This window comes from Babylonia areolata, chromosome 32 (genome assembly GCF_041734735.1).
Source record: "Babylonia areolata isolate BAREFJ2019XMU chromosome 32, ASM4173473v1, whole genome shotgun sequence".
In the NCBI taxonomy this organism is placed as follows: Eukaryota; Metazoa; Mollusca; class Gastropoda; order Neogastropoda; family Buccinidae; genus Babylonia; species Babylonia areolata.
In genome coordinates this window covers 1,836,857-1,849,489 of record NC_134907.1, presented here as the reverse complement: position 1 = coordinate 1,849,489, position 12,633 = coordinate 1,836,857, and positions in this window count along the sequence as shown.

Sequence of the window (12,633 nt, the reverse complement as noted above, 5' to 3'; positions counted from 1 at the left end):
TAGCTCACAGAACGCCAGTGCCTCCCCCTTCCCACCTGCAATCAAGATCGATGACACAGAGATAAGTCAGTCGACAAGTTTTGCTACCTGGGCAGCACCCTATGCAGCAATGGAGCCCGTGATGCAGAAGTGACGCTATGCATTGCCAAAGCCAGCTCCACCTTTGGCAGACTCAACAACAGGCTGTGGAACAACAAAGGCATCAGGCTCAGCACCAAAATCAAAACATACAGAACTGCTGTGCTGACCACTTTGTTGTACTGCTGTGAAACATGGACGACGGATCTCCGTCACTTCAACAACTTGAGCAGTTTCACCAGAGATGCCTACAAAAGATCCTTGGCATAAAGTGGCAAAACAGGGTCTCCAATCTCCAGGTCCTAGAGAGGAGCAGCCTGCCCAGCATTGAAAGCCTGCTGATCCAATGCCAGCTACGCTGGACAGGACACGTTGTCCACATGACAGACAGCAGGATCCCGAAGATAGTACTGTATGGCCAAGTGAGGGAAGGCCACTGCGAACTTGGAAGACCCTTTAAGTGCTTCAAGGACACCTTGAAGACAAACCTCAAAGCCTGTGACATAGACATCACTTCCTGATGTCCTTGACCACTCTCGCTGGAGGATGCTGTGCTCTAGTGGCATAAAGACGTTTGAAAACAAGAGAACGCTGGCCATTAAGGAGAAACGTGAGTGAAGGAATCAGGGCTCAACTTCTGGAGACGTTTACCTTGCAACACCTGTGGGAAGTGCTGTGCATCCAGAACCGGCCTCTTCTCCGATATGAGGACACACACCGACAGATAAGCCCGCCTGCTTACTCATCTGTCAGTCTGACGGGAGACTCCAACACAAGTGTATGTGCATGTGTGTCCATTTGTGTTGGGGTGTGGGTATTTCTAACCTCACCTCTGTCAGTGGACCAACCTTTTTATCTGTAATAAAACACGAGTATTAGTTCCATTATACCGCCCAGAGTGTGTTCTGACCCAAAAGTCTGTTTGTCAGTTAGGTTGCCATTTCTGAACTATTTATAGTAAATACTTTTAACTTTGTATCAAAATAGAATGTAGACTGTACTATAGTGACATCATGCCTACTTTATTTGCATGACGTCATTGAAAAATGTGATGTGATTAACTGTGTGTCCAAAAAATATATACATATCATTGCGCAGAACAGTTCAGACACTGTCTTCTCAGGCTCAAACTTCAGACGGTCCAATGTCAACTCATGCTGATTTGACATTTGTGTATGGAGACCAATGTATGTTATACAGGACAGTTTGCTGCTGGATTGGTATTTGAAAACAAGGAATAACTTGAAAAATAAATACCGATGTCAATGTCAAAAGTGAGACCTAGAATCATCAAACTGGCTGAGTTGAACGGAAGCTGGGGAAGACTATGAAATGAGGAAAGTGACTTCCAGATGGATTCCTCAACTTCTGACAGGAGTAGAAAGAACATGGTGCTCAGAGCTCCAAGCGACTGAAATGTTTGAGCCAGAGGGTCCCAAAGACTACGTGACGTGTCACAGGTGACGAAACGCTCTCAGCCATCCCGAACAAATGGTGTGATCAAAAAAAGGCCGAGCTATTGACGAAAGACTAATTGTGCCGAGACCCGGTTTACACAGCTGGAAGAGATTTTTTCGCATTTGCTTCAACTCCCAAGGCTCTGTAGCTGTAGATATTTTGCCTTAAAAGTCTGCTCTTATTACGTAGAGAGTGTTTTGTCCAAAGTTCTGCAGTGTTTTGTCCAAAGTTCTGCAGTGGCGCCGAATGTGGGCACCAGCAAAACGTTCCTTCTATGTGACAAAATAAGTACCCATAAAGCCAAGTTACTGCGACCTGTCCCCAAGAGCAACTTCTCCCTCACCTGACGGCCTGTTGCGATGTTTATTGTTTCCGATTCTGAAGCAAAACATGGTTGGTAGTCAGGTTTTCAAGAATAATGGCTTTGGGAAAAGCAGTGAAATCACCGTTTGCTGTCATGTCTGTATCAGACAATCAATAAGCATTTGGTCATGTCTGTATCAGACAATCAAAAAGCATTTGATTCCTGGTTGAGGAAGTTGAAACTGGGTGTGGATAGACAGCACATTCTCCACATACGTTGGACTTGCCATTTTTGTTTCGGGAAGAAAGCGACAAGATTTTTGGATCAGCCCTTCTATATTCCAGACAAATATACTAATAGGCAGGCAGACAAATACACCAAGGAAGGTGTCAGTGTGTCTATTTCAAGGTGACCCAAATACAGCCATTCTGTGATCTTGAGCTGTATAAAACTGAAAATAAGTCAGATTTTTTCCGCATAAATGACAGTGCACGATTAGGTCTATCACACTTTGTCTGCCAATACCAAATTTGGCTTAAACATAATAAGGAAAAAATATTCACAGTCATACCGATTATAGGTTTAAGTCTCCTGAATTCAGTTGTACTTCCGGATCATTAACGGGTTATTTCGTTGAGGCTCGTTCCGGAATCTGAAAACACCATAATCTTGTCCCAGTTTCCAGAACATAGGCTATGTATGGGAAGACTGCACAACATCGTTTTTCCCGTTTGCAATTACGAGAAAAGAAAAGAAATTCTGGACAGAACACATACAGTGACACTAAGTACACCACTGTGTTAACTGCATATGAATATTCTGAATTAAGTGGAATGAACATAAAAGAAAGTTGAATTGAATATTTCATTCAGTTTCGCTCAGCCCGTTATCGGACTGGTTTGTGCAGATCTGTACATGTTGCTGTGTACATTAGGCGATGTCAACGTCTCCTTTACCGTCAGATTAAAAAAAAACAACTTAAATAATTGAGATGTGTCAAGAAAACATTATAAATGGTGATATTACCTGAAATACAATAATACTTTCATCGCGCTAAAAAAAAAAAAAAAGACCCATAGCTTTAAATAATAAATTTGGTCGCTTGACGTCAGATACAGTTGCAGATAAGACTACTTGTTTCTGAACAGAACATACTTGGTTCGATCCTGCAAGCACACACACACACACACACACACACACACACACACACACATATATATATATATATATATATATATATATATATATATATATATATATATATTGGTTTTTTTTCAAAGCTTATTGATATTCAATACAGGAGCCAATTTAACGATTTTTGTTATCCCCTTTTTTCTTCTCATGGTTCCTTTACTGGATAGAGCACGTGTCACAAGTGAGTCTTGAAGGCCTAACCTATCTTGTTATTTGTTGATTTGAATTATTATGATCATTATTATAATTCGTTATGGTTGTTGTTGCAGGGGAGATCTGGGTCAGCTGATGGAAAAGGTCAATGAGGTTACCGAGCAGCAGGGGCAGTCACCAGAAGTACCGGAAGTGGATAATGAACCACAGGAAGAGCAAGAACCGGAAGAGGATGATGAACCACAGGAAGAGCAAGAACCGGAAGTGGATGATGAACCACAGGAAGAGCAAGAACCGGAAGTGGATGATGAACCACAGGAAGAGCAAGAACCGGAAGTGGATGATGAACCACAGGAAGAGCAATCAGCAGTAGTAGCGGGTGGACCACAGCGGGGTCAAGCACCTCCACTGGAGGGTGGACCACAGCAGGGTCAACCTGCAGTAGTGGAAGATTAACCATCTGTACTACAGGCCACAACGTCCATGTTACAGTTTGAATTGTGTGGACAGGTCATCGGATGTCTTTGTTGTTATGTTTTACATTGTTTGTTTTTTCACATGAATCAGCACATTACTAGTTGGAGGAAAATGAAAAAAACAAACAAATAAAAAAAAGAAAAGAAAAAAAAAAAGAAAAAAAAAACCCCAAAATCAACCAAACAAAAAACAAACAAACAAAACAAAACAAAACAAAACAAAACCAAAAAAAAACAACAACAAAAAAACAAACAAAAAACCAACAAAAAAACACAAAAAAAACAAAACCACCAAAACAAAAAACCGACAAAAAAAAAAAAAAAAAAAAAAATCCAACCAAAAAAACAAAAAAAAAACAAAACAACAACCCCCCCCCCAAAAAAAAAACAACAAACAAACAAAAAAACCAAAAACATAACAACCAAACAACCAAAAGAAAAACAACAAAAAAACCCACAAAAAACAAAAAAACAACAAAAAACAACAACAACAAAAAAACAACAAACAAAAAAACAAACAAACAAAAAACCCCAAAAACAACAAACAAAATTCAATCAAAAAAAAAAACAAAAAAAACAACAAACAAAAAAACAAACCAAAGGCAAAATGTGTAAATCTTTCGATATTTGAGTACAGGTCGAAAGATTTACAAACTGCCCTTTTTTATTTTCTAGTTTTATACAGGTATAAGTCAAATACACATATAATTGTGAACAATCATCCACTAGCCCCTCTTACTTCAAAGAGATGTACACAGTAGCAATGGATTTGGGAACACAAAAACAAGTTTGCCAGTTGCATAAACTGAAAAATACCCAATCATGAACGTACTTTAAAAATGATCAAGCTGTGGTAAATATAGAAGACAACTGGTCATACAGATTAGAGACAAGGGACAGCATGATTAACTTAACACATGGAGTTAAAGAGATCTTGGAATATGTGGAAAAATAGTTGTTTGCAAAGTGTTATAATGAGTTATCAATTTAAAAAACGAAACAATGAAAAAAAAATCTTTTAAAAGTTTTATACTGAACCAATTCATCTTCGTAATGCAGTCTATTGGTCAACCAGAGCGGGTTATGACAGAGGTAAACAGAACTCCGTCTGAATTCCTATGGCAAATTCAGAAAACAAATGGGAAATCTTTTGAAAAAGTAAAGAGAACAACAATGGAAGCAGATGTCAGTCAAGGAGGGGTGAATATGATTGATAATGATACGCAAGACAGTTTTTATACTAACAACAAAGTCGAAAACTGGAACTATATATCCCAAAATGGCATCTTGATAAACTTGTAAATAGTGTTGGAGCTTTTGACATAGACTGCAAGACCCAGAGGTACTGAACGTCCCTCCAGCAACCAACAACGACAACCACCCCATCCTTCGAGAAGAAATGAAAGCAGCTGTAAAATCGCTGAAAAATGGTAAGTCAGTAGGAGTGGATAATATCCCAGCAGAGCTGGTCCAAGCAGGGGGAGAAGCAATGATCACAACCCTCACAACCATCTGCAACAAGATCTGGCAGACAGGGGAGTGGCCAACACCGTGGACCCAGTCACTGATCATCACTCTCCCCAAGAAAGGCAATCTACAACAGTGCCAGAACTACCACACGATCAGCCTAATAAGCCATCCCAGCAAAGTCATGCTAAAGATCCTGCTAAATAGATTGAAGCCACAAGCGGAGAAGATCAACGCAGAGGAACAAGCAGGTTTCAGACCAGGGCACAGTACAACAGAGCAAATCTTCAACCTCAGGATACTGTGCGAGAGGTACCGCCAACATCAGCAAGACCTCTACCACGTCTTCGTGGATTTCAAGAAGGCATTTGACCGAGTATGGCATGCAGCTTTATGGGCCACCATAAGGTTGTATAACATCAATGCCAACCTGACCCGAGTGATACAGAACCTCTACGACAAAGCCACCAGCGCAGTCTACTTCAACAGTAACATAGGGGACTGGTTCAGAACCACAGTCGGAGTGAGGCAAGGCTGTTTGCTCTCACCAACTCTCTTCAACAACCCCCCCCCCCCCCCCCAAAAAAAAACACACAACCAAACAGCGATCAGAGATGTCTTTGTAATAGTGATGTGATGTGTAAACGTATGAAGATACAGCGATCAGAGAGGTCTTTGTAACAGTAATGTGATGTGTTATAGTATGAAGATACAGCGAGCGGGGGGGGGGGGGGGGGGGGGGGGTGTCAGGGGACGTAGAAGACAATGGTAACATGGCTAGGCTAGAAATGACTGCAGCTCTGTGCTCAGCATAAAGATGAATGACATAGCAAAACGTGTGTGTGTGTGTGCGTATGTGCGTGTGCTTATGTTTCTGTGTATGTGTTTGGGTCTGTGACTTTATATATTGTCACTAAAAACCATAAAATGATTCATGTGTTTGTGTAATGAACTATATATATATATATATATATATATATATCAGCATAATCACTTACATCTGTTATTGTTTATGTTCACATTTTTTCCCATCTATTCTGAATGTCATAATGAATTTATATATATATACATAATAAAACGGTGGTCGACCCAAGAAAATCCGGGAAACCCCCCCAAAAAAACAACAACTCTCTTCAGCATCTTCCTGGAAAGAATCATGACTGATGCACTTGAAGACCACAAAGGAACAGTCAACATCGGAGGCTGAGCAGTCACCAACTTACGTTTCGCCGACGATATTGATGGCCAAGCAGGAAAAGAAGAGGAGCTAGTTAGCTTAGTGGACCACTTTGATAAAACCTCTAGAGCCAATGGCATGCAGATCAGTGCAGAGAAGACCAAACTGATGACCAACAACACCAATGGCATCAGCACTGACATAAGAGTGGATGGCGAGAAGTTAGAAATTGTCCACAGCTTTAAATACCTGGGAGCAATTGTGACAGATGAGGGATCCAAACCCGAAGTACTCTCCAGGATTGCACAGGCGACAGCAGCACTCACAAAACTGAGGTACATCTGGAACGACGGGAACATTGCACTCGGCTCAAAGATCAGACTGATGCGTACCCTGGTGACATCAATACTCTTGTATGCATGTGAATCGTGGACCTTAACAGCTGAAATAGAAAAGAGAATACAGTCCACTGAGATGAGATGCTTTCGAAGACTCCTGGGCATCTCCTACAAAGATCATGTCACGAACGAAGAAGTTCGAAACAGAATCAGGCAAGTCATTGGGCCCTACGAAGACCTGTTGACCTTGGTCAAGAGACGCAAGCTCAAAGGGTATGGCCATGTCACGAGATCATCAGGGCTTGCCAAGACATTCCTGCAGGGCACAGTGCAAAGGGGGAGAAGGAGAGGCAGACAGAGGAAGAAATGGGAGGACAACATCCCAGAATGGACGGGCTTGAGGTTGAGCGATACAACCAGGAGGTCAGAAAACCGAGAGGATTGGAGGATGCTGGTTGCCAGATCACCTGTGGCGCCCCAACGGTCCACAAGACTACGGGATAGGTGATGAAGGTGAAGGCATGTCGAAAATGTTAGTACCCGATTGTGATGTCAAAAACCCATTTCGGCACACAGCACATAATACTCAGTTGGGCCACAAAACACTTGTCAACGGAACCGGTTTAGGACAAGAGAACTTCCAATTTTCGTGATTGACTGATTCAGTGCAGAGGACATACACTATTCTTTCTCTTGTGGAAAAAAGCGGGATTTGATGTATTGAACTTTTTGTCCCAACAACAACAACAACAACAAAAAACAAACAAACCCACTTTGCATCGGACATTTCATATAAATTGTCTAAGTGAATTATAGAATGTATGTTTGTGAACATCTCTGTGCAATAGATAAGATCCAAATGCCTTTTGGTTTTCATTATTTTCGTTGCTTTCCAGCTATGTATTTTATTTCGCAAGAATTTGACCCACGTATGTGTGTGAATATGTGTGTGTGTGTGTGTGCGCGCGCGCGCGCTCGCGCACGTGTGTTCCTGCCTGTGTGAGAGAGACAATGAGACAGAGAGATAAAAGACATGATTTGTCCATTTTCACGTTTGGGACCCTTTGAAACGAAGTAAATAAACATACGTCAGAATGATTAGGATGATACGAAATAAGCGAGAAATGAATTGCTTAAATGATTACCTATAAGGTATGCATGAATGCGTGTTGTTTTGTTTTGCTGCTGAGAGGTTTGAGTAGGGTTATTGCATCCTTGTGGATAATGTGTGTGTCTGTTGGTGCTCATGTACGTCTATGTGTATTTGATCGTGCTTTCATGTCTGTGAAACTGCATGTTTGTTGCATATCTGTTATGAATGTGTGTGTGTGTGTGTGTGTGTGTGTGAACGTGTGTCTGCATGTTTTACATTTCTTTGCTTATTTATCTTATCTTTTGTATGTGTGTGGGTCGTGTGTGTGCGTGCTTAGAGTTGCCTTAATCAAGATTTTGCGAATTTTAAATATTATTTTTATTATTAGTAGTATTTTTATGTATTTATCTATTATTTCATTTATTTATTTATTTATTCTATTTTACTTTTTTTTTTCTTTGGGAGGGGGGGGGGGGGGGTTGTTATTTTTTTACTTTATTTATTTTATTTTACTTTATTTTATTATATTTTTATTTTTATTTTTACTATATTCTAGGTGTTGTTTTTTCTTCCTTGATTTTTTGACTCACTTGTGTAAACAAAGTGAGTCTATGTTTTAACCCGGTGTTCGGTTGTTTGTGTGTGTGTGTGTGTGTCTGTGTGTCCGTGGTAAACTTTAACATTGACATTTTCTCTGGAAATACTTTGTCAGTTGACACCAAATTAGGCATAAATATAGGAAAAATTCAGTTCGTTCCAGTCATCTTGATTAAAACAATATTGCACCTCTGGGGTGGGCACAAAAAACACACCAAAAAACAGCAACAACAAAAAATGAAGCCTAATTATATGCAAACTGCATTTACTGTTATATTTATATTTTTTGTATGCTCTAAACTTAGCACTTTGATCTGATATTCTGACACAACAACAAGAGCAGTCATTATTATCATTTTTTGTTCAAACAGGAACTTCTTTTGCTAAACATGGAAGTTTTATTTATTTTGCAAACGTTTTGGTGCAGAGGTAAAAAAGGGAAATTAATTTGTAATTAATGCTAGGGGACTTAATTTGCTTTAAACTGATCTTTCTCATCTTAAACATTACATTTTGAAATTATACTCAATGCATAAAAAGCTTGCATGTTTTACTCTCAGTGTACAGGGCTTTCACTGTGTTCATTCGCCCAAGTGGTCTTTTTCGGAAAATACTAAAATCAATACAACGAGTGGACTTTACAGATATGTTGGCTGAGCCCTGAAGGTCATGGGCGAAAATCAATTGCGTACACATAAAAGATTATTTATACACATTCAAAGCGCGTGCTCATATTCTTCGCGAACGCGAACGACGCCATTTTGTTGTTGACCTGCCCGTTCAATCCTATATTCAGTGGACAATACACGATAACATGTGATGGAAAGTTGGAGAAGGAGACCGTTAAATATTTATTCAGAGAAAGATTTGTGAACGCCTCATCACTTAATGGATTATGGCCCAAACTGTCATACAAATATCCACAGAATCAGTCGGAATCCACAGTTAAAAATTGTAAACCATGCGAGTTAATACCCTTGAACTGATCTCGATGAAACGAAAGATTTTCCAGTCTTGACTTTTCTCAAAATGAAGTCCTTTTCACTTCTTACGACGTTTAGACGTACTTGTACTTGCCTCTACATGTTATCAGTTTAACAAAATACTAAATTTTCATATCAGCTTTAAAACTATAAAACTAGAATGAACATAAAAGAGAAATTGAATTGACCGTGTCGTACTACATTCCCGGCGGGTGTAACTAAACTTGTACATCTATCTAGATCTAGTGAAAACGGCTAAATGTTGCAGTGTAATTGCGGCGATAGCCATTAAAAAGAATTTTTTATTGCCCTTAAAGATTTTTTGAATGACCAAGATACACCAGAATAATATGATTTAAACAGCGATCTCACTGCGAATACCGCAGTTGATTTATCGCCCTTTAAAAAAGTATGTTCAAATGTTAAATTTTAGAACGTCAGTTAAGGAACCACGATAGTGTAATGGATAAGGCAGTTTCTTCTCACCTTCGAATCTGGTTAGGACTTTTTTTCTTTTTCTTTTTTAAACGCAAAGCTTTATAACAACAAATACAGAACACATTTTTAACGATTTTTTTTTTTTTAATTTTTTTTTTAAGTGTATCACAAGTGAGTCTTGAAGGCCTTGCCTCTCTTGTTTTTCTTAAGGCCTCAAGGCCTGACTAAGCGCGTTGGGTTACGCTGCTATTCAGGCATCTGCTTGGCAGTTTCAGTTTCAGTTTCAGTAGCTCAAGGAGGCGTCACTGCGTTCGGACAAATCCATATACGCTACACCACATCTGCCAAGCAGATGCCTGACCAGCAGCGTAACCCAACGCGCTTAGTCAGGCCTTGAGAAAAAAAAAAGGTGAATAAATAATAGATAAGCTTACACAAATAAAAAAAAAACTATAATGTAAAAAAAAAAAAAAGATAACAATGATGATAAATAAGCAAATAGATGTAAAACATGAAGACACACATTCACATATACACCCACACATGCATAACAGATATGCACCGAACATGCAGTTTCACAGATATGAAAGCACAGTCAAATACATATAAACGTACATGAGCTCCAACACACGCACACACACCACACACATTACCCTGCACCTCCTCTACCCTCCTCCTCCACACACTCATTTCTAGTCTACGTATCACAGCTTCCACGGCACACACACATACACACACACACACACACACACAGATGAACACTTACTTGTACACGCACACACACATATGCCCTTATCTCCACACACATATATACAAAGATATATATATATATATATATATACGTTCCAATATCCTGTTGCTCCCACAGTGTAGGCATGCATACACTCACATACCTCATCCTCTACCCAAACTCCCCCCGGAACCCCCACCTCCCCCTCACACACACACACACACACACACACACACACACACGCACGTGCACAGAACTCTACTGACACTTGTGTACACTTACACTCTCGCGCATGCACAAAAGCACTCAAAAATACAGATCTACACATGCACACAACACACACATACACGCACGCACAGAGGCTGCCACTGATTGGCCACAAGAGGGATGGGAAAAGATCTCTAATGCCAAGAACGTGGCGTCTAGTGTGTTGCTCAGTCTGTTGTATTTGGAAAAGCCCACAGAGACTCTGTTCCGAGCATCGTGCTCTACCTTTCATGTTAGACTTACGACCACTCCCTCTCTCTGCTTTTATTTCTTTGAGGCGATCGATGGTGTGATGGCCTTGGCAGATGTGGTGTAGCGTACATGGATTTGACGCCTCCTTGAGCTACTGATACTGATACTGGTCTTGGTAGAGCTGTGACTTTATTTAATAAAAGATAAATTTGTCTTTAATTTCCTTTCATTTGAAGATTGATGTCTGTGCAGTGATAAGGGAAGTGTGCACAGGCTATTCGTTTATCTTTAATTAATTTGTGTCTTAAATGTTATTATCTTTCTGAGTACTTTCCTTTTAAATGATGATTGAAATGTACCTTTTTCCGTTGTTGTTTTGTTTTATCTTAAAATGTATTATCTTCTTACCTGTATGTTATTTTTTTAACATGATAATGGATGTGTGTGTAGGATGGTGTGTCAACTACTCATTTGTTTTTCACTTTTGTATTTCTTGACGAATATTTGTCCCTTAAAATCTTATGATTATCTTACTTAAAATTTTCCTATGATGATAGAAATGAATTTGTGTTGTTGTTGTTTCACTTAATCTTCAAATGTAATATTTTCTTACTAGAATGTTTTCTTTTCATGATGGAGTCTCCCGTCGGACCAACGGATGAGTAGGCATGCAAATCTGTCGGTGTGTGTCCTCATATGGGAGAAGAGGCCGATTCTGGATGTGCAGCACTTCCCACAGGTGTTGCAAGGGAAAACATCTCCAGAAGTTGAGCCCTGTTTCTTTCACTCACGCTTCTCCTTTATGGCCAGCGTTCTCTTGTTTTCAAACGTCTTTATGCCACTAGAGCACATCATCCTCCCGCGAGAGCGGTCAAGGACATCAGTTCCCAGGAAGCGATGTCTGTGTCACAGGCTTTGATATTTGTCTTCAAGGTGTCCTTGAAGCGCTTGCACGGTCTTCCAAGTTCGCGGTGGCCTTCCTTCAGTTGGCCATACAAGAGCATCTTTGGAATCCTGCTGTCTGTCATGCGGACAACGTGTCCTGGATCAGCAGGCTTTCGATGCTGGGCAGGCTGCTCCTCTCTAGGACCTGGAGGTTAAAGACCCTGTCTTGCCACTTTATGCCGAGGATCTTTCGTAAGCATCTCTGGTGAAACTGCTCACGTTGTTGAATGTGACGGCGATACGTCGTCCATGTTTCACAGCAGTACAACAAGGTGGTCAGCACAAAAGCTCTGTAGGTTTTCATCTTGGTGCTGAGCCTGATGCCTTTGTTGTTCCAAAGCCTGTTGTTGAGTCTGCCAAAGGCGGAGCTGGCCTTGGCGATGCGCAAAGTCATTTCTGGATCAAGGGCTCCGTTGCTGCATAGGGTGCTGCCCAGGTAGCAAAACGTGTCGACTGACTTGATCTCTGTGTCATCGATCATGATTGCAGGTGAGGGGGAGGCACTGGCGTTCTGTGAGCTAGCTGGTTGGTACATGGACTCGGTCTTCCTGAGGCTGATGGTGAGTCCAAAGCGCCTGCAGGAGGTGAACTGCATGTCGTCATGGGTGTGTGCAGCAAGCGCGCAGTCATCAGCGAAGAGGAACTCTCTCAACAGTGCCTCAAACACCCTGGACCTGGCGTGGAGTCACTGCAAGTTGAAAAGTTTGCCATCTGTACGAAACTGAATGTAGATGCCCCGGTCA